At 33.1% G+C, this 23,139-nt stretch overlaps 1 protein-coding gene across 1 annotated transcript in view; it reads left to right on the plus strand.

Moving 5' to 3' along the window:
* Positions 1–419: 419 nt before the first annotated feature.
* Positions 420–23,139, plus strand: part of LOC132755179 (sodium bicarbonate cotransporter 3-like) — a gene marked incomplete at its 3' end in the record, with an annotated part of 36,296 nt that continues 13,576 nt past the window's right edge. The window contains 2 exon segments of the mRNA XM_060745985.1: positions 420–563; positions 19,688–19,751.

Here is a 23,139-nt window from a genome sequence, read left to right on the forward strand (position 1 = left end):
AATGACTTGAATAGTTTTCTTTGAAAATATATATTTTGGGGCCGGAATGACCGATTTTGGGGCCGCACTGACCAATTTTGGGGCCGCATTGACCAAATGAAAATACGGTGGGGCCAGACTGACCAATTTTGGGGCCGGGTCGACCAATTTTGAGGCCGGGTTGACTTGGGGCCGGGTTAACTTGGGGCCGGGTTGACTGTAATTCAATAGAATATATCGTTCATTAATCGCCATGTGCTATGTTTTTCACCTATTTTAATCTTAAAATAGGTCTTATCATTCATAATATTTAATGCAATTGTATTTCGTCAATGTGAAAATGACATGCATAATATGGAATAAACGCAAGGAAACAAAGCATTTATCTCAGTAATGGTTCAAAGGTGTGATAACATGTGTTTCATACAATCACACGCATGCGCAGTCAAAGTCAGAATGGTATAGCTTACAAAAACGTGAGAGAACAATCAAAACAAAAGAGAAAAAGGTTTATCATTTGTATTATCTTAACGGAAAAAGTTTCAGTTAACCAGGAGGAAATTTATATCAATTCAACAATACAGGTATGTTTTAAAATTTGTCTCCTTTTTGTTGTTATCTGAATTTTGAAACGGACACTTGCACTGTGTTTTCGTTTCAGCTGCTGAAACCGTGATCGGTTAAATCAAAACATAAAATCGGTTCAGATCAGTACGAATTGATATCCAAACACATTTAATTAAATTATTAATTTGTTTTCAAACATTTCCGCGATATTAACTTTAATTTTGTAACCAAAATACCTAAACTATATTTACTATTGAAAAAGAAATCTGTTGAAACTGCTGCTGAGTTCATATGAAACTACTGTAGTGTGGGTCATTGTCCTTTAGTATCAGCTGTATAATGAAGACATTTGTTACAGAAACCAAAACATTTATGGAAACTGTATTTTATTGAATAAATGTGAAAGTTAAAGGTTGTATTATCTTGTAAGCCTACAAGGATAAAAGTTGAAATCCAGTGAGTAACATTGATCACAGGAACCTGAAATTCTATCCAAAACAAAAAAATAACGATTTTAAAAAAATCCCATACATATACTATAAAAAAACACAAGGAAGGCAACAACATTTCCCCACCCACCGCCACATTTACCAGGGATATTCGTAAAAACGCCTGGAATTTACTTCCGAGCACACTAAACCAATAAAGCACATTAAAATCTATCAGAAACACAACTTACTCTTATCAACTATACGCCAATTGAATGAATTTATCACTGCTCTTCTCCAATCGTCGGTTCCATTGCCAGTTCAAGCGATAAACTCCGTCATACCGTTATTGACCGGTCTTTGTAGATCCCGAAATTCTATCGAAAAAAATAAGAAAACGATTTAAGTAAAAATCCCATATATATAAAAGTAGTATTTAATATGGGATTTTTATTTAAATCGTTCTCTTTCTTTGTTTTGGGTAGAATTTCGGGATCTACAAAGACCGGTCAATAACGGTATGACAGAGTTTATCGCTTGAACTGGCAATGGAACCGACGATTGGAGAAGAGCAGTGATAAATTCATTCAATTGGCGTAAAAGTTGGATAGTTGATAAGAGTAAGTTGTGTTTCTGATAGATTTTAATGTGCTTTATTGATTTAGTGTGCTCGGAAGTAAATTCCAGGCGTTTTTACGAATATCCCTGGTAAATGTGGCGGTGGGTGGGGAAATGTTGTTGCCTTCCTTGTGTTTTTTTATAGTATATGTATGGGATTTTTTTTAAATCGTTATTTTTTTGTTTTGGATAGAATTTCAGGTTCCTGTGCATTGATCAACTCATTCAGCCAGGTGGGCCAATGTAGTGGTTATGTTTTAGGTCAACATAATATTGTGGGAGGTATGTTCAACATTACCATTAGGACATAAGGGCTGTGTATATCCAGTCAGGTGCTGTTCCTATCTATGATTCAGACCAGACGATTCACTCACCATACCACAAATCATCTAATTATTCTAATACTAATAGTAATACTAAAGTAAGTAACAATGTATTTTATAACAAGTTAAATTAAAAGAAAAAAATACTGGTAAAGAATGAGATCTACATAATTCATATATCAAAAGTTTTAAGTTGAAGTTCTGCATAAAATGTTTTAGAACAGGGTAAATGCTTGTGAAATATAAATAAGACAAAATTAAACAGTGAAATAATTAACAGTTTTTTTTAATATAAATTTTTTTAAAGGTTAATGCAATAATTAAAAGAGTTTTTTTATTAATGCGGTATATGTGTGAATTTGCAATGTAGTAATTTTTTATACGCCCATTTGAAAAATGGGTCGTATTAGTTTCCCCCCTGGTGGGAGGGTGGACGGGCTGGCGGCATCCAATATTTGTCCGGAGCATTTCTCCTTCACCCATGGAGGAATTTTATTGAAACTTCATAGAAATGTTCACCACTATGAGAAGCTGTGTCTCGTGCATGAACCAGGTCTTTAGGTCAAAGGTCAAGGTCACACTTAGAGATCATTAAAAAACGCTTGTTCAAAAAACTTCTACATGTTGCATATAGACGGATTTCAATATAACTTGGCACAAATGTTCACTATTGTGAGGTAAAGTGCGTGTGCAAAATTTAGGTCCCTGTGGCTAAGGTCAAGGTCACACAGGGATCAAAGTTCTGATAGAAAAATCACTAGAGATGATAATGTATCCAGATATTTTCAAGATATTGCCCAGAGCATATCTCTTATAATATGCATATCTGTAATGCCCACATCTCTCCCAAAACCTTCTGTGACAGGTGTATATTGTGACAATGTTGCCCTTGTTTAAGTAATGAATACCACCTGATCTTTATTGTCAAGGTCTGAATCACAAATATCAAAGTATCTGAATATTAATTGTTACAGCTTTGACTTTCACTCGCTTGTCTTTCCTACCATACCATTATTTTGGGTTGAACTTGCTAAGGAAGTTTGATTTTTTTATGATTTAGGAATTGCACGTATCTTAACATGCACACTCTCAGCAAGGTAAAACAGTAGATTTGAAAAAATATTTTGAACATGAACTTGAACAAGTCTATTTTAAGATATTAGTGGGGTGAGGGTTAATTACTTATAGTTGAAACAACTATCAATTATTCAATACACATCAGATACTAACTTAACTATGCCATCATAACCTAGTTTCGAAATCCTTGACTTTGTTCATTGGAATTATGCATGGTACAAAATAATAACAACTGTTCATTGAATTCAAAGTACTTTAATCAAGTGCCACTTAATTAAAACATTGGAAGTTTAAAATTGGTTGAAGTGTTTCTAGTCAAGTTATTGTCTGTTATTGTGCACATGGATGTTAGTAATATTCAGTCACGCCTTCCCATACGTCAATTCACTTTCAGATTTTTCTAGGTACAACAGTTGAAATAAAAACATAATGTTTCAAGTAAATAGGTAAAATTGTTAATTGTCTGAAGTTGTTGGATTGAAATTGTTATGAATTTAAATAATTTAGGTAAGAGTTCATTGTAAAGTAAAGTTTTAAGTGCACCATAAGTTCATAACTTTCAAATTGAGTTTACACCCACAGGGCTGTTTGAAAGTTTGAAGGTTTTAATAGTTGCGTTAATTGGGTCAGACTTTGAAATCATTTGTGTGCTTTTAATTTTGATCCATCATAATATATGTATTGGTAATAATTGGAATCTGTAGTTCATGGATAAATTAAAAGGGCAAGGCTGAAAATTCTACTGTTACTTTGTGCATTTCCGTGGATTGATTAAATGGTTAACCATTAAGAGAGAAAAGTCGTCGTTTATTGTAAAGCAGTTAGTGGGATAGACTGGGGGTAAGAATAAAAATCTCTTTTATAATTAGAATTTTTTAAACATTTTTGAACTAAATTTTCTTTTTTTACGTCATGTCATATTTTTTTTAAAAAATTGAGGGAAAAAATTAAAAAATTTTCAAGCCCTAAAAAAAAATTTTTTCTCTAAAAAACGGGGCCCATTTAACTTACATGTACGATGGACAAGTTCATTTAAAATATTTAGAGTGGAAAGAGTTAACAGTGACTACAAAAAATGTGAAAGACAACGTGACCTGTTTGAAATGTTGACTTTGGCCTTGTATTAATAACTTAAACTTGTATTATAGTCAAGTACTGTGTTCTATTTTAATACCGGTATATCATAAGCACAAGTACGTTTGAAAAGCTTTAGAAATTGAATATAGTAATATTGTATAGGTTTCAGTCTAAGTAACTAATCAATATATCTTTTTTTAGTGAAAGAAATAACAATAGATTTTAGGGGTAAAAATGCAAAGTGCCTTTGTTTTAGTTTAAATTTTAACCCATTTCTATGCTAAATATCTTACATAAATGGGCTTGCCAATTGTTCAATCTGGACAAAACCATTCATTTAAGTGAAAAAAACATACTTTATTAAGCAGGAATTGCCATGCGTTTTGCGATCTAAAATAATGTTGTAAAAGGAAATAGCATAATTTGGGTACAGATATTTGTTCTTGATAAGTGAAAAACATTCTGTATTAAGCAGCAATTGTCTTGCCTTTTGCGATCTAAGATAATTTTGTCATTGAATAATTTAGACAAACCTTGGGCTATTTCTTTTGTTTTTATATTTGATCAAGCTTATAAATAAAACATGTGATTAATTGTACATTTTCTTGACCGAAGAGTTTCTAATAGCAAAGTCTAGACAAAAAAAGAATGTTTCGTCGTTCACAGGCATATGAAAGATTTTATGTTAACAAAAAATGAATTAAACTGCCCTTTTTTATGGGAATTGTTGCAAATTGCAGGAAATGTCTTATAAAGTTTGAGAAATATGTACCAGTTTTGACATCGTTTGTGATTCCAGAAGTTACTTTGGCTTTATGTTAATTTTTTATTGAGATTTGAACTTAAAATATAGTCCTCAATTTTGGTCATTATCATAATGTACATGTATAACCATGTGGTTGTGTGCCGTTCATAGAATTTTACAGGTGTGCCTGATCTATTTATAGTAACAAGAGATAAAAAGGTTGAAAAACTATCCTTAAACAACCCTTAATTTACTAACAATAAAGGGATGGGCAAGGGTTAACATAAATTTATTTTTACACACCTGAATTTTCACCAAGCCTTAAGTTAAAAGAGCACAGTCATTTGCAGTGGAAAAAAACAACAACAAAAAACTGCATACTATTTAACTAAAGCTTTAATGAAACTGCTTTATTAAAAACAAAAAATAGCCTTATAGCTACGTAGTTATTTGGTAAATATCCTGGTATAATATGAGTCTTATGACGTTTTTAGATACAAAAAAACTATAGAAATTACAAGTTTGGATCCTGGTGTATTTTATAATGTATTGATAGGGCAAATTGTCTTAACTTTCTACATGGCTAAACTTGTGTGAAGTTAGAAAATAAATCATTCATTAATGCGTTTTTTTTTTCATACTAGGGAAGGGTAAAAAAATTTTTATAAAAAGATATTAAATAAAACAAAGATACAAGTCATTGTATATAGAATATAGAAAACTAATCCCTTTATATAAAACTTGTATTGTGCAGTGATTTTTCACTGTCTATATGTTGCAGCCAAAACTAAGATTGTTTTTGGCCCAAACAAAATAGGTATATTTTCCCCCCAATAATGCTATATTTACCCCAGAAAGCCCTGTGCACATTCTTCACCAGAATAACAACTGACAAACTTTGGCTAGTTGATAAATTTAATTGACTGAAATAAAGCATGCTAAATTGAAATGAAATTGAAATTTTTATAAAATTGTAAGATAAATTCCATTCTCAGTTGTTGCAATTTGATTTCAGGTTTTCTCCCTTTCTGATTTATCGTGTTATATTTTTCCCCTCCAGAAAGCCACAGGTTGTTTTGAAATTTGAAAAAGAAATCACTGTAATGTAATACCAAGTTGGTATTCAAAAAACAAGATAAAAAAATAGACAAAATTCTTTATTACTTTGAATATGATACCATTGGCATTATGGTCATGTGATACTAAATGTTGAATAGCAAAATAATTCTCTTTACTAAACATTTATATAAATAATTGTTGTCTTTATTCTCCTAAAACAGTGAGTTAACCAGTGCATGTCTATTAATAAGGAAAAAAAGGGCATTAACTGAAGACCTTTAAAAGAGTTGTATTTATAGTTGTGTTATTTGAAATAGATGTAAGATTTTAATGTCAGCTACTATTTTTGGAGGGGAGAAAATTGATTATCAACGTCAAAGTATTCACCTTCCTTTAATTGGGTACTTCACTTTTTTTAGTGAAAATTATCACATTGTTTGATACCAGGATCATAATTCATAAGGAAAAAGATTATTGTGCACATGATACAGGCCACAAAGGTTAGTTTTAAACTTTTTTTAATGAAGTTGACTTTGACAAACAATTTTAATTTCATGCCCCAGGGATGAGATTAAAACCCACAGTCTAACAGGCTTGTGATGTTAAGGCTGCTAAGGAAAGGGTTATACCTTAGTGCAGGAACTGATTAAACAGTTACTACACATAGGTCATGAATTACAGTGTTTCTAGGTATGGATATTTGACCAGAAGTAATAGATAAATAATGAAATCAATGATGCCACAGAAGGGCATGTGGAGATCTTCCTTCAGTATTATTAAAGCTGAAACATTGCTTTATATTTACTTATATGTGTCAATTGTAACTCTTTAAACTGGAAAATTGCTATAAATTTACTTACATGTGTCAGTTCTAACTATATTAGCTCGAAAATTCTATTAATTTACTCATATGTATCAGTTTTAACTACTTTTAAAGCTGAAAAATTGCTATGAATTTACTTATAATTATATGTCTGTTATAACTAATGTTAAAGCTGGAAAATTGCTTTACATGTAAATCTACTCATGTGTCAGTTTTAACTGTCTTTATAGCTGGAATATTGCTCTTTGTGGCAATTTTAACTATTTTTAAAGTTGGAAAATTGCTCTTAAGTTACTTATATGTGTCAGTGTAATTTAAAACCAATCCCTGCACATGAAGGAAGAAGTTTGCTGTTCTATGATATCAGTTTAGGAAGTAGGACATTTTATGGTTGTAAGAAACTGTATTTGAACTGAGAACTCCTTCCTTGATAGGATAGATAGATAGGAATGGTAGAATACTACATTGTAGATAATTAGTCAGACTTAAGTTTTAATTATAGAAGTTTGTATTATAGAACATTGAAGAAAAAGCAAGTTCATAACCTGTTCAGATTTTATGTTACCTTGTTACCCAGGAAGTTTTATCCCATACCACGCTCAATTTCTTAAATGAACTCATCAAAATTTTAATATGGATTAAACCATTCATCATTTTAAAGGGAAAGTTTAAAAATAGTTCACAATTAAAAAAGGCGAGCAGTGCAGACCATGGTCTGACTGATTAGATGTGACAACAGAGCTTGGTCTGCACTTGGAGTGAGACTAAAAAAAGATTGGAGCACCCCACTAAATACCGTATTCCAGTATATACCGGACAAGGCACTTGAATGATTAAATGCTTAAATCTTGCTTTTTCACCCAACGGAATGAACTTTAAAACGTCTAATTCATCTTTTCACACTGATTTATGTCTGATAATTAATGAAAAATGTAAAAATCAGCAAAAAAACGATATTTGTCTATTTTGTGATCATGATTTCTGCAAGCGTCTACAGGTACTGCTCCAATCCTGTATTGAGTAAAATTCCTGCACTGGTGGCATGGTTAGAATCTGTTACTGCCAGCAGTTGAGGGGTTAAAGATAACTTCTGTCCGTCTGTTTACTGTGGTGTTAAAATTTTCCAAGCAGGGTAACTGCTAGTTTATTTGAAGAAAATTAAGTTCTTCATTAGAATTAAGTTGACCATTAATTTCTTAAGAGGAGATAATAATGTTACAATAATTTTGGACTGGGTACTTCAAATTGAACTGTACCTTTGTTTCGAACAGGTTATGGGTTAACCCAGTTAACCCACAGTGATTGGTTATCATGCATGAGGTACTGATAACCAGATAACCGAATAACTAGATACTATTTTTAAAAGGAAAGATGCTATAAATGAAGTTTTAAATGTTTGAAATTAACTTTTAATTTTTAGCTCAACTATTTAAAAAAAAATAGGGAGATCTCATCCAGGTATTGGCGCTGATGTCAGTGGTACGATAGCTGTCCTAAGTTTTTACTTGTGTCTTTCAAGTTGGCATCTCCAAATATGCTGAAGGGAATGGGTTGAAACTTCACAAACTTATTTGAGAGCATAATATGAGGTCACTGTCCAAGGCCCATAACTCTAACATAGACTTTGAAAGAGTTATGGCCCTTTTTGAACAAAGAAAATTCTACACTAACCAGGCTAAGCACTCAGACAGAATAGTTTAGCATGCTGTCCTACAGACAGCTCTTGTTAATATTTTGAATTCCAGTTTACATGACTTGTAGCTAGATACATACTACTTATTTTGCTCACACTATCTTGCTTTGTTTCTGGACACAAATTTGATAATAAAGGTCATATCAGGTTGTAAATTCAGAAAACCCCAACAAAAATGACAACCTTTATATTTGTTTGGATAGGTTTTTCTTTGGAGAAAGACATATATTGTTTATTTTAACACTTAACCTACTGGAACCAAAAGTGTTTAGCCAGCACTACTGAGTCAGTATTATCAAGATTTATACTGTTGATAAGTCTATATAGTATTTTGATTTTAAAGTCTTTAAAACTTAGTTTATACAGAATTTATTTTCTTTCGATCGTGTAGGAAGCTATGAGCTTAATTAACACTTTCGAATCCGTTCCTGGAACTAACAAGTTCTGAGCAATGACTTGTCCTGGAAATTGGCAAGAGTGGGGTTTGAACTCGTGCGGCTAGCGATCACAAATAGGTTACTAGTCCGTTGCTTTAACTACTTGGCTTAGTTGCCACTTCCTTAAAACTTTTAAATGACTATTCAATTTAAAGAAGCAGGTCAGATCCCCAGGTTCTGGGTTAATATAGACCCTGAAATACTGTTTGTTCAGAATATTTTTAGCATGAACCTGAATCACAGACTTTTATTTGAAGCTATCTGGTTACTCCCACCGGTACATTTGTAGTTCATATACAGTACTTCCTTGCTATAAATCGAAAACTAGTTATAAAGAAAACAAACTTTTATACAGGTTTGTTTGATTAAATTTATTTTCCAAAATGTGTCTGCTAAAATCTGTTGAATAAATAGTTATTATACATATATTATTATAGTCAGAATCTATGTCAGTTTGTCCATAAACAGTTTCAAGTAGTCAATGAATGAATGTAATGAATTAAACTGACTACCACATTGTGTATAAATATCAGTCAAGGGTCATCAGTCAGCGAGAATATTTTGTCATATCTCACTTTTAAAGAAAAAGTCATCAAAGGACTTGTGAACAGTCAGTAGATTTATCTTTATATTTGGAGTGCTTTATACACAATTGTTCTTGATCTATATAGTTTTATGATGTATTTTCTTTTAAGCCCTAATCTACTGAATTTGTATAATGGATTTGCCTTGCTTTGAATCTGGAAGAGTCCATTCAAATTTTAGGGATTTCGATATAAAATTAAAAAGAAAAGAAAAAAAACTACCAACAGTATAGAGACTAATCCTATCTTTTAAGTTCAGGCAAGTTAAGGGAAATGCTTTATCAAATTATATAATGACCTACTAAAAAGAAGGAAATTATCAAGCTTTTACATAGGAAGAATTTAAGACATGAAAGGGTTCAGATATGAATGACAGACAAATTTGAAATCATAATCAAAGCACTGAAGGCACTGATATTGATTTGTAAAAAAACTCTGAAGGCACTGATATTGATAGGCAAGTCGAAAAAAGGTCATAAATTCATAAATTTTCCTATAGTAATGGATTTTATATAAAACTTGAAAGTTTTCAATTTGTAAAGCAATGGTAGAAACAGCATATGGAGCTTTCAGGAAGTACTGCTATTGTAAGTCATATGCTTTATTTATACTTTATAAGCTTGAGTATTCAGATGTTGGGGTCTCACTTTGGTAAACTTTCGCATGCAAGTTGGTATCTCCTAAACAACTGAAGGGTATGGGTTGAATCTTCAACACTTATTTGAGAGCATAATAGGAAGTCACTGTCCAAGGTCCATAAAGCTAACATGGACTTTGACAGAATTATATCCCTTTTTGAAATTAGAAAGTTCTACATTATCCAGGCTCTTGTTTTACTATCAAGCACTGAGAAAAGTTGAGCACACTGTCCTTCTGACAGCTCTTGTTTTATATGCTGTTTTAGCATTATTCACAATAATGATGTTTTTGTTTGTTTTGTATATAATTAATGATTACGATTTGTTATCATCATCGTATTTCATTGAAATTAACATGATATTACTTGTTGTGGTAAATCCACTGAAATGTTGAATTGAAAAATAATATTGCAGAAGGAAGGTTACACTTAATGGTTTACCAAAAAAGAATTTAAAAAATCTATCGGCTGTTGAAACCTTAGTTTCATTTCTTGTTGTACATGATACTGAATGAACCTCTTTATCATCAGGTTACTTTAATAAGCATATATTACATTTACATATAGACATAATTATAGGCAGAATGAAAAACTGTCATACAGAATGTAATTAAACTTTATATGATCTAAGAATATGATAATAGAAATATTAAATGCAATGAAATTCAGGGTCACCAAACTTGTTTATTGGCGACGCCGGTGAGCGGCGTCATCTCTTATGGAATGCTTTTTATTTTGGCCTATGGAAGGAGCTGTTATTATTAGCAGTTAATTTCATGTTGTGTTAATTATTAAAACTTGGCATGATCACAGAAACATTAAATGCAGCCACCAGTTATATCAGGGTCTTTCAAATAGAAATATGTCTATTCTATTTTAAGTGTAGTTGAGAGTCGGCATGGATTAGTGATATAATGACTGCTGGATGCTTGGGTTCAAACCCTGTCCGGGACAATCTGTAGTTTCTGTGAGCAAGAAAGTTTACACTTATTGCTTTAAGTACTGGTTGGTTTAAGGAACGGATTCAAGAGTGTTTCAATAAGCTAATAGCTCTCCAATAAGGTTATAGCTTTCGACTCAGTTAAACTAAAATAAATTCCTATAAATTGATGCTTGTAATAGATTGCCTGTGCATTGAACTTTGAATTATCTTCCTAAAATTTGCAATATCAGAAAGTTATAATGAAGCTGCCTATGGTGTAAGAGTCTGGTAAAACTGTGGTACATGAAGATGCATCCAAGGCAAAGAGAGTTAAGGCTGTTTTTAGCTCGACTATTCGATAAGAATAAGTAGAGCTATTGCAGTCACCCGAGCGTCGGCGTCTGCGTCGGCGTAACCATTTCTGGTAAGTTTGTGTAATACCTCAAATATTTTCAAAGTCTATTGACAAATTGCTTTGTAGCTTTGCACACTTTTTCACCATCATGACCCCGACCTGAAGACAGAAGAGGTAACTGTATCAAGCATTTTGACATAATTATGCCCCTGTTTCTACTTAAAAGTTTTGTTAAAGTGTTTGTAATACCTCAAATATTTTTCAAAGTCCAATGACATATGGCTTTTAAATTTGCTCACTGGTTAACCATCATGACCCCAACTTGTAGACAGGAGGGGGTAACTTTATCAATCATTTTGACTGAAATAGGCTCCTTTTTCGATTTAGAATTTATGTTAAAGATCTTTTTATACCTCAAATATTTTCAAAGTCCAATGGCATATGGCTGTGAAGCTTTGCACACTTGTTCACCATCATTACCCCAACCTGTAAACAGGAGGAGGTAACTGTATCAAGCATTTTTTTTTACTATCAAGCACTTAGAATAGTCGAGCGTTGCTGTCCTACCGACAGCTCTTGTTGTGTTTGGTTGGCCAATAAAGTTTTTAGTTCTTCACACCTAAATATCTTCTGTAGACTTATGTGATCAATGAATATAAAATATTAGAATTAAGATATTTGATATTCAAATTTTTTCGTATTAAGGAAATATAATAGCTATGCTAATATTATTTAATAGTTAATCTGTCTGTTAAAAAGCAAAATCAATATAACCTGTCAAACATATAGCTTGAAACCTGTCAAAATTACACAGGGGTCATTTACTCATGGTCATTATTATTATTATAGACTATTGTTTCTTCTTTTCTAGCCATAAAAAAACAAATTTTTTTTTTTGTAAACTTTTGAATCTTAAACCATTTCAAATTGAAGAGGTTAGCTACCTATATGCCATCTCAAATTAGCTAAAATACTAATTTTAGCCACTTTGTACTTTACAAAACGCATCAAATTTCATTTATGTTTCATAGTTTAAGATTGTACACTTGATACTGTACTATAGGTTCTGGTTTGGTATGGTAAATGCATTCTTTTGCTTTAAATTTTTTTAAAGCTTTAAGATCAATTGCGTAGATTTGGAAGTAGTTTGAAAGGACTTGAAATGGTCAGTGCTCTTTTGAACATGCAATTAGTCTGTCGGTACAAAAATGGCTTCTTTTAGTTGGAAATATCAGTTACACATGTATTGGGAATACTAATTTAGTGAAAACCTAGGCGCAAATGAAAGACCACTTGATGTTTTTTTATAGTAAGTACATGTAGTCTTTTTGATGAAAATGAAGGTAATTGTAATTTGATAATAGAAGGAAACTGTAAATGTAGGAGAGAAAAAATTGCACATTTTAGTAAAATAAAAAATAAGAGTGAACCTGTTGATTTTTAGCTCAATGTTGTTTTTTTTTTGGAGAAAATTTAAAAAGGAAAAACTTTATTCTTTTTTCTTCAATTTTCTTTAAAGATTTGTTTAAATGTTTGTTTGCATGTAGAAAAAGTAAAAAAAAGTAGAGCTTTGCCCCTGCCCGGGGGTGGTTCTTTGTGTGTTTTTTTATATAAGGATCTTCCCTTTTCCAGTTTTTATTTTCAGAATAGCAGACGTAAAGTATTGTGTATTTTTATTCTCACAACAGCAGGTGTTAAGTGTTTGTGTGGCAGCTGTAAAAAGTTTCCCTTATTTTGTCCCGGGGGTGGATGCTGGAGTACATACGTGATGTTGCAGTGCTGGGGTGTGTAGGGGATGTTGTGTTGCTGGGGGACATAGGGGATGTTGCGGTGTTGGGATGCGTAGGGGATGTTGCAGTGCTGAGGAGAGTGAAGGGATGTTGCAGTGCTGGGGGGCATAGGGGATGTTGCGGTGCTGAGGAGAGTGAAGGGATGTTGCAGTGCTGGGGGGCATAGGGGATGTTGCGGTGCTGGGGACATAGGGGTGTTGCAGTGCTGGGGGGCATAGGGGATGTTGAGGTGCTGGGGTTTGTAGGGGATGTTGCAGTGCTGGGGGGCATAGTTTTGGTGCTGGGGGGGGAGTAGGGGCTGTTGCTTAATACATTATCTCTTATGAAATTATCTTTTATGAACAGACTCAGTCAAACTGGGTCTGCAATTTTCACATTTCTTCTTTGTTTTCATAGCACTCAAGCAATATCTCCCCATTTTCCAGATTAATATACCCTCTTTCTCTTCAAGGGAAAACTGATGTGTTCCAGTTTCACATGGAAAACTTTTGTTCCAGTTTCAAATACTTGTGTTGCTGCATTATAACCCTAGTTGGCTTAGTGCTTATGAATATAAAACACAACTGAAGTTAAATTAAGATCTTATCATCTTAGATGTGCATTGTCATGGTTGTTGCTATATTTAGATTTCCAACTTTTTTGACATGAACTACATGTATCATGTAATATGGAAATCAAATCATCTCTTTCGATAAGATGTGCAGATATTTCTACAAAGCAGCAAATTTATTTTGAAAATGATCTGATAAAAAGGCACATTTAAATCTGTCATTAATTTGGATATTAGATTTTCTGCGTTGAAGAAGTATGGTATGGAAAGATTCATGTAATGACAGAAACTGTATGGAATGAATTTTAGATGAGGAATTTAATCTTGGGTTGTTTGAGGCAGCCAGACAGCATTTTAAATGAGAATTTTGGAGTGTTATGAAATTTATTATTAAATAATAATTATTGATCTGTTGTGGATATTGATTTGAAGTGTAATATTGATTTCAGCAAATATTGTTTTATTTTCACTATGGAATAGAACCAAGTGCATGTTTATTGATTAAATGAAAGTTCAGAGGGTAAGTGAAAGTAAACAGTGAGAGAGGGATAGTGTACAGATGGAGATAAATAGTCTACACAGGGAGAGGGATAGTTAACTGAGGGAAAGAGATAGTTTACAGGGGGAGAGAGATAGTTTACAGAGGGAGAGAGATAGTTTACAGAGGGAGAGAGATTGTCTACAGAGGGAGAGGGATAGTTTACAGAGGGAGAGATAGTCTACAGAGGGAGAAGGGTAGTTTATAGAGGGAGAGGGATAGTTTACAGAGGGAGAGGGATAGTTTACAGAGGGAGAGAGATACTGTTGACTCTCTGTAACTCGAAATCCAAGGGACTGGGCATTTTACTTCGAGAGAAACGGAATTCGAGTTACATGGAACTATCGCCATTACGTTGACATTCGTACATGTATATACATGTGCCTGATTGAATATGCAAAGAAGTAGGTTTGTTATTGTTGTTAGCGTCAATGCTGCAATATTTTACCATTGAAATGACGGTAAATCACTTACAACTACAAATTATAAATGAACAAAAATATATCATTCAAAATTTAATACATGTATATTAATAGTGAAACATAAACACACAACTATATTTGATTTAATTGATCATCGGACGAAAACGAAATTAGCAACTATCGTGAACCGAAAGTACAAATTAATGTATGCAATATGACGGAACATTAATTATACAAATTAATTTACGTTGATAACACATATCAATACCTAGGCTGTTATTTGACTGACACCCGTCAGACTGGCACGAGTCAACTTTCTTTAAGAAATGTAATTAAATTTTAATTTAGTTATCTAACTGTTAAAACCAATTAAGTCCTGAAACGGATTAAAGCCACTTTTACGTGTTAACAATACATGATGACCGGCAATTAAAAATTACTATGAAACGTATAAATCACGAGTGACAACATCTCACCTTGATGTCGCCGACCTTTGATCAGTCGGCTGTTTTCACTCTTCGACTAATTGAGATGAAAATATGTTGGACTTTAATTGACGGGACCAAATTTTCTTTTCGACTAAACAGGAGTTTCGGTAAGTCAAAATTTGACCTAAGCGGAGTTAAAATACAAAGATAAAGAAGGAAAATTGACGGGACTTTAGAAATTATTCGACTAAGGCGGAATTTTGAGTAAAGCGATTTTGACTTATTGAGAGTCAACTGTAGTTTACAGAGGGAGAAGGATAGTTTACAGAGGGAGAGAGATAGTAACTACCTAGGGAGAGGATAGTTTACAGAGGGAGATAGATAGTTTACAGAGAGAAATAGTTTACTGAGGGAGAGTGATAGTTTACAGAGGGAGAGAGATAGTTTACAGAGGGAGAAGGATAGCTAATTGAGGGAGAGAGATAGTAACTACATAGGGAGAGGATAATTTACAGAGGGAGATAGATAGTTTACAGAGAGAAATAGTTTACTGAGGGAGAGTGATAGTTTACTGAGGGAGAGAGATAGTTTACTGAGAAAGAGAGGGATAGTTTACTGAGAGTGAGAGGGATAGTTTACAGAGGGAGATGGATAGTTTACAGAGGGAGAGAGATATTTTACAGAGGGAGGAAGGTACTGGGAGAGGGATAATTTCAGGTGGTTGCTATAATATCAGTAGATATTTTGATTTTTTTTTTCAAGAAAAGTGATAGAATTAATGGTTTAATCCAGATTGAAAGTTGGACAATTACTTTTTAGATATTTAGCAGGGAAATGAGTTTAAAATCATAAGAGAAGTAACAATATGACAATATTTGATTTACCTTTAAATTTGTTGGAAGAATTTTGTATCCTGTTTCAGCAATAAAAAGTTTGTGATATCAAAGGAGGTGGTTTGTATGAGGAAATAATATGGGTATATGATTTTATAGTTGTATTTGTATAATATAGATCTAATAAAATCCCAATGCAGTATGTATATAAAGATGTATAAAGTAGAATTTAAATACTTGCCACATTTTTGTCTGATCCCCAGTTCTGAAGATGTCAAATATTATAATTTACATAGTTTGACTTTAAAGCAAGAATATATTCATATCAAATATGTAAAAGAAATTTTGAAATACAGTATTTCTATATTGAAGGACATGGGTTGTAAAAGAAATCACTTTATCTTGATTATATTTGGTTCTAGGCTGGGCTCTATACTGGGGCTAGGGCTAATGTAATCACATTTGGTTCCAGACCAGGCTCCATACTGGGGCTAAGGGCTAATGTAATCACATTTGGTTCCAGGTTTTGGCTCCATACTGGGATTAGGGCTAATGTTTAAATCACATTTGGTTCAAGGTTGGGCTCCATACTGGGACTAAGGCTAATGTTATCACATTTGGTTCCAGACTAGGCTCCATACTGGGATTAGGGCTAATGTGTAAATCACATTTAGTTCAAGGTTGGGCTCCATACTGGGGCTAGGGCTAATAATGTGTAAATCACATTTGGTTCAAGGTTGGGCTCCATACTGGGACTAAGGCTAATGTTATCACATTTGGTTCCAGACTAGGCTCCATACTGGGATTAGGGCTAATGTGTAAATCACATTTAGTTCAAGGTTGGGCTCCATACTGGGGCTAGGGCTAATAATGTGTAAATCACATTTGGTTCAAGGTTGGGCTCCATACTGGGACTAAGGCTAAATGTTATCACATTTGGTTCCAGACTAGGCTCCATACTGGGATTAGGGCTAATGTGTAAATCACATTTAGTTCAAGGTTGGGCTCCATACTGGGGCTAGGGCTAATAATGTGTAAATCACATTTGGTTCAAGGTTGGGCTCCATACTGGGACTAAGGCTAATGTTATCACATTTGGTTCCAGACTAGGCTCCATACTGGGATTAGGGCTAATGTGTAAATCACATTTAGTTCAAGGTTGGGCTCCATACTGGGTATAGGGCTAATGTAATCCTATTTGTTCCCAGTCCAGGCTCCATGGCTAATATAATCACATTTGGTTCCAGGCTGGGCTCCATACTGAGGTTAAGGCTAATGTAATCACATTTGGTTCAAGCAGGTTTAAGGGTAAAATATTTTCTTGTATTATTGTGCTTATATACTGCTTGATAAAAAAAAGCCAAAGTAAAAAAGCCCGGATTCCCCTTTTATCAGCTCATCTGAAGTAGAGACATTGCAATTTTAATTCTTTGTTCATGTTTCCTCTGCTTAAACTACGTAATTTGTTGAAAACCCTTATTTTTAATAAATCAAAGCTTTATTCGAGTGTGTTTTTTTCTTCTTCTTTTCTATACCTCCTTAGGAATTTTAGCCTTAATATATTGCTTTAGAAAAAGCATTTGGGAGAAAAAATCGAAGCTATATAAAAGTGTAACAATATAAAAACTTGAGAACGATTTCTTAACAGCAGTTTAAGTGATTGATGCAGTAAGGCAGTTGCTTGACGTCATTCGAGCATAAATGTGCAATTGATTATTACGTGACTGCTAAAATTTTGTTTTGTTATTTATTGGAATGGGAGGGGAAAACGGCTGAATATACTGGAAGAAACTAGGTCTATAGGTTTTGTCTGTTCTGTTTCTTACGGAAGAAAAGAAGGGGGAAAAAATGTATTGAGGACTCCCGAAAATGTGACCGAGGAGTCGAATTAGTCACTTATGACGTCATGTGTGTGTAAATAAATTATGATTTTCTTGTATTATATGCTTTTCATCTGAGTTACGTAAAACAACATTTTTTGGGTAAAGAAGGAGATTTTTTTTTTTTTTTTACAATTTCAAAGTGAAATTACTTCTGAAATTTATATTTAAGTTATATGTTTATTTACTGTATAATAATTAAAGGGCAATAACTGTAAGGAGTTATTTGAATTGATTATTTTATATTGTAAACCTAGAAAACAGGGCACATACTCAGTTTATCCACAGAGTGTTACAAAATTAGAAAAAAAAGAACCAGTTTTGAACAGAAAGGAATACAGACCAGTATGTTTATTGTTTTAAGTAATGCTAAGGTTTGATAACTCCCTAGACACACATAGATATGTATTAAATCCTTGTGAAAAATACTTTATCACAGGTAAATCTCCTCAATAATTAATTGATCAGGTTTCCTTTAAATGTCAGAAGGGTTTTAATATATCTGACAGTAACACTAAAAACTGGCTCCTGTTTTCATCTAAATCTTCAAAAAGAAATTGACCAGTCTGGGTAATGATCATTATAAAATGATATAGTGAAGTTGGTAACTTTATAGTCAATATTATAATGTAGTGGTTAACTAGTCCACATATCGTAAAATGGATAACTCAAGACTACAATGATATGTAGCAGGTAACTTAAGTCTATAAAATTATATAATTGGTATCATAGTCTACAAAATTATGTAGTGGATAACCAGTCTACAAACCACCTGCCCCTCACCGCTGTACTGGTTTGAATCAAGACTTTGAATTATTTCATGTGAGGTAGCTATCCAGGAACGTCACTGGTTTTACTCCGGTACCCATTTGTGCCTGATATAATGCACGGAAGGGCACCTGAGGTATTACAGCTGGAACGTCTTGTCCCTTTTTGTGAGGGTGAACTTTAGACTGGATACTTTATTTTCTCTTGATTGACTGATATTCTTCCGTTGGGTTAATTGAACAAAAAAAAAGGCTAACCATTCTAGTCAATGTTATGATAGCATGTTTATTTGGACATGTATTGATATTGTATTTCCTGTTCCAGACATATGTTACCGTGGGTTGATAATAATGATCTATTAAGTATAAATACATGTACCAGCATTATTGAAATAATGATCATTATTATATATACCAACTGCTAATACAGAAAATACCAGTTTGTCAGAGTGATGCACCACAAGCTCATTTGTGATATTTTTGACATTTGTGTTTTAAGAAATTTTTAGCTGGACAATTTGAAGGATAGCTGGGCAATCACTATACTTTTTAGTGCATTTGCATTGCCATTTGAATCAATTATAATGTAACACTTGGTTATGTTATTGCATGTATCTTCATATCCTGTAGTAAACACTGAAATTATTTACTTGAAATTTCTGTCTGAATTACTTGCCCCTCTGCTTTTAATAACTTGCCTTCTACTCAGAACTACTTGCCCCTCTCCTCAGAACTACTTGCCCCTCTCCTCAGAACTACTTGCCCCTCTCCTCAGAACTACTTGCCCCTCTCCTCAGAACTACTTGCCCCTCTCCTCAGAACTACTTGCCCCTCTCCTTAGAACTACTTGCCCTTCTCCTCAGAACTACTTACCCCTCTCCTCTGAATTACTTGCCCCTCTCCTCTGTATTACTTGCCCCTCTCCTCTGAATTTCTTGCCTTCTACTCAGAACTACCTGCACTCTGCCCTGAATTACTTGCCCCTCTACTCTAAATTATTGTATGACTTTTTGAGCAGATTTATGGCCCTTAGTTTATATAATATATGCTGAATACCCGGTTTTGTGTCGATGTCATATCATGTGTATTTGAGATATATTATAAATTTGATTGAGTGGTTCAATAATATGATGTTTTTGATTTTTTTACTTTCAGGTATTGAAAGTTGAGCTGTACATCAATTTAATACTTGATCATCCTGGATATCTAACATAATGAGGTGAGTTAATTCCCCTTGATTATGGTTGACACCAATTTGAATGATGTCTCAATGAGCTATAATGATATGAAGTGGGTAACTTCAGTCTACATAATTATGTAGTGGGTAAATTATTTAGTGATCAATGTTCATCTCAAAGGTTCCTATATTTGTATGATCAGTACTTCCCTCATTGGTTCCTTTATTTTGTGAACAATATTCCCCTTATGGGTTACTATTGTTTATGATCAATTCTACCCTCATTGGTTCCTTTATTTTGTGATCAATGTTCACCTCATAGGTTCCTATTGTTTATGATCAATTCTACCCTCAATGGTTACTTTATTTTGTGATCAATGTTCACCTCATAGGTTCCTATTGTTTGTGATCAATTCTACCCTCAATGGTTACTTTATTTTGTGATCAATGTTCACCTCATAGGTTCCTATTGTTTATGATCAATTCTACCCTCAATGGTTCCATTATTTTGTGATCAATGTTCACCTCATAGGTTCCTATTGTTTATGATCAATTCTACCCTCAATGGTTCCATTATTTTGTGATCAATGTTCACCTCATAGGTTCCTATTGTTTATGATCAATTCTACCCTCAATGGTTCCATTATTTTGTGATCAATGTTCACCTCATAGGTTCCTATTGTTTATGGTCAATTCTACCCTCAATGGTTCTATTATTTTGTGATCAATGTTCACCTCATAAGTTCCTATTGTTTATGATCAATTCTACCCTCATTGGTTCCTTTATTTTGTGATCAATGTTCACAACATGGGTTCCTATTGTTTATGATCAATTCTATCCTTAATGGTTCCTTTATTTTGTGATCAATGTTCACCTCATAGGTTCCATTATTTTGTGATCAATGTTCACCTCATAAGTTCCTATTGTTTATGATCAATTCTACCCTCATTGGTTCCTTTATTTTGTGATCAATGTTCACCTCATAGGTTCTTTATTTTGTGATCAGTATTGAACCACATTGGTTCCTTTATTTTTTTATCATTATTCATCAAATTGGTTCTTTCATTTTGTGATCAATGGTCACCATAAAGGTTACTGAATTTTGTAATCAATAATAACCTCATTGGTTCCATAAAAAAATGTTTTGATGAATATAAATTAATTTCCCCTCTTAGGTTATCTATATGTTCAATATTCCCCCTCATAGGTTATCTTTTTGATCAATGTTCACCTCATAGGTTATCTGTATGATCAATATTCCCCCTCATATCTCTAGATTCTTTTATTTTATGATCAATATCGCCTTCTTAAGTTATTTATTGTTTCTTGACATTCACTGAACATTTTATTTGTTTTCCATTTCATATTAATTTAGCAAACTCTTTGTGTTGTTTACCTAGACTTGTGCTGCACATTGAAGGTTCAACATTGTTTATTAATAGACATGGAATATTGTACACTGTTTGAAGTTTCCATTCAGATTTTATAATGGTTGTGTAACCTGAACTTCCATTGTAATAGGTATTGTCAGAAGTTAATTTGTTCAGTGCCTTAGATGAATTTGTATGGAATTACATGGGTTAATGTTTCATCGGAGTGTCCTCATGTAAATTTGTATGGAATATTACTTGTATTAATCGAATGTCTATTCTTGAGTGGTACTTCCTTGTACATGTATTTGAAAGTATTTCTGGGTTATGATGTTGTGAACAAATATTTTCACATTAAAGAAATTATTTCAGGTAATCCCTTTGAGATATTTTACAAGTTATTTATTTTCATTGTCATGACCATAGTTAGGCTCAAACAAACAATTTGTTGGTTGAGCAGCAGACAGTTTAACCACTAGGCCACTGCTCTTTTTGTTCTACATTTAAGCTGTTACCACACAAATATCATAATGAACTTTTCCATCCAGGGTCTTTCAAATAGAAAGACCCTGGTCCATTTAACAATTTGGACAAAAACCATTCATCATTTTTAGGGATGATTTCTTTAAAATAAGTACAGACTGAATAGCGGACAGTGCAGACCCTGATCAGATGGCATGGATTTGATGCAGGGCTTCCATTAGGGGAATTTTGGGAATCATTCACTCCTGATTTTGGCTTGTAACTTCCCAAATAAAATGCTTTTCCTGCTTTTCCTAAATTACCTATATATATGACTTCCAATGTCAGACATTTTCCAGTCTCTGACTTCAAAAGTTTGGAACTTAGTGGAAAGCCCTGTTTGATGGCTGGTGTTGGTCTGCACTGGTTGAATGGGCAAGATCTTTTTCCACCAGCCAGCATGCAAAAAGTTTAAAACACTGTTCTTGTGAAATACACTTGGTACCTTGATGAGGTGGAATTGGCTCATCTAGGCTTGTAATTGTTAATTGACAGACTTGTACTGCCTGCACTTACATTAATACAGAAACTGATTGTCAGATATGTTCGATTTTAATCAGATTACAGTGGTGGAAAGGATAATGTGATAAGGTGTAGGATTTGAAGATTTAAAAATTTCTGCACACTGTGATATATGATTTTGATAATAGAAGTTTTTGAAAAAAATCTTTAAGTGAAGTAAGAAATGATTGTGGTACTTTTTAACCTTTATTCAAATATTAGAAAGTTGTTGAACAATGTTTACTGAATTTACAATAAACCTTTAGTCTGAAATATCAAGTTATGTCACTGTAATGAAATGTCCAGTTATTTCACTGTGGTGATATATCAATCTTTTTTACTGTGATGAAATATCAAGTTATTTCACTGTGATGAAATATCAAGTTATTTCACTGTAATGAGATATCAAATTAATTCACTGTAATTGCATGTCCAGTTATTTCAATGTGTTTGAGATATCCAGCTTTTTAACTGTAATGAGATACCAAGTTATTTCACTGTGATGAGATAACAAGCTATTTTACAGTAATGAGATATTAACTTATTTCACTGTAATGAAATGTCCAGTTATTTCACTGTGGTGATATATCAATCTATTTTACTGTAATGAGATATCAAGTTATTTCACTGTAATGAGATATCAAATTAATTCACTGTGATGAAATGTCCAGTTATTTCAATGTGTTTGAGATATCCAGCTTTTTAACTGTAATGAGATACCAAGTTATTTCACTGTGATGAGATAACAAGCTATTTTACAGTCATGTGATATCAAGTTATTTCATTGTAGTGAGATTTCAAGTTATTTCACTGTAATGACATATCAAATTAATTCACTGTAATTACATGTCCAGTTATTTCAATGTGTTTGAGATATCAAGCTATTTAATGTAATGAGATATCAAGATATTTCACTGTGATGAGATAACAAGCTATTTTACAATAATGTGATATTAGGTTATTTCACTGTAATGAGAAATCAAATTATTTAACTGTGATGTGATATCAAGGTATTTCACTGTAATGACATAACTAG

The sequence above is a fragment of the Ruditapes philippinarum genome, unplaced genomic scaffold (assembly GCF_026571515.1).
Source record: "Ruditapes philippinarum isolate M1 unplaced genomic scaffold, ASM2657151v2 ctg1698_1_1_1_1, whole genome shotgun sequence".
NCBI classification, from domain to species: Eukaryota; Metazoa; Mollusca; class Bivalvia; order Venerida; family Veneridae; genus Ruditapes; species Ruditapes philippinarum.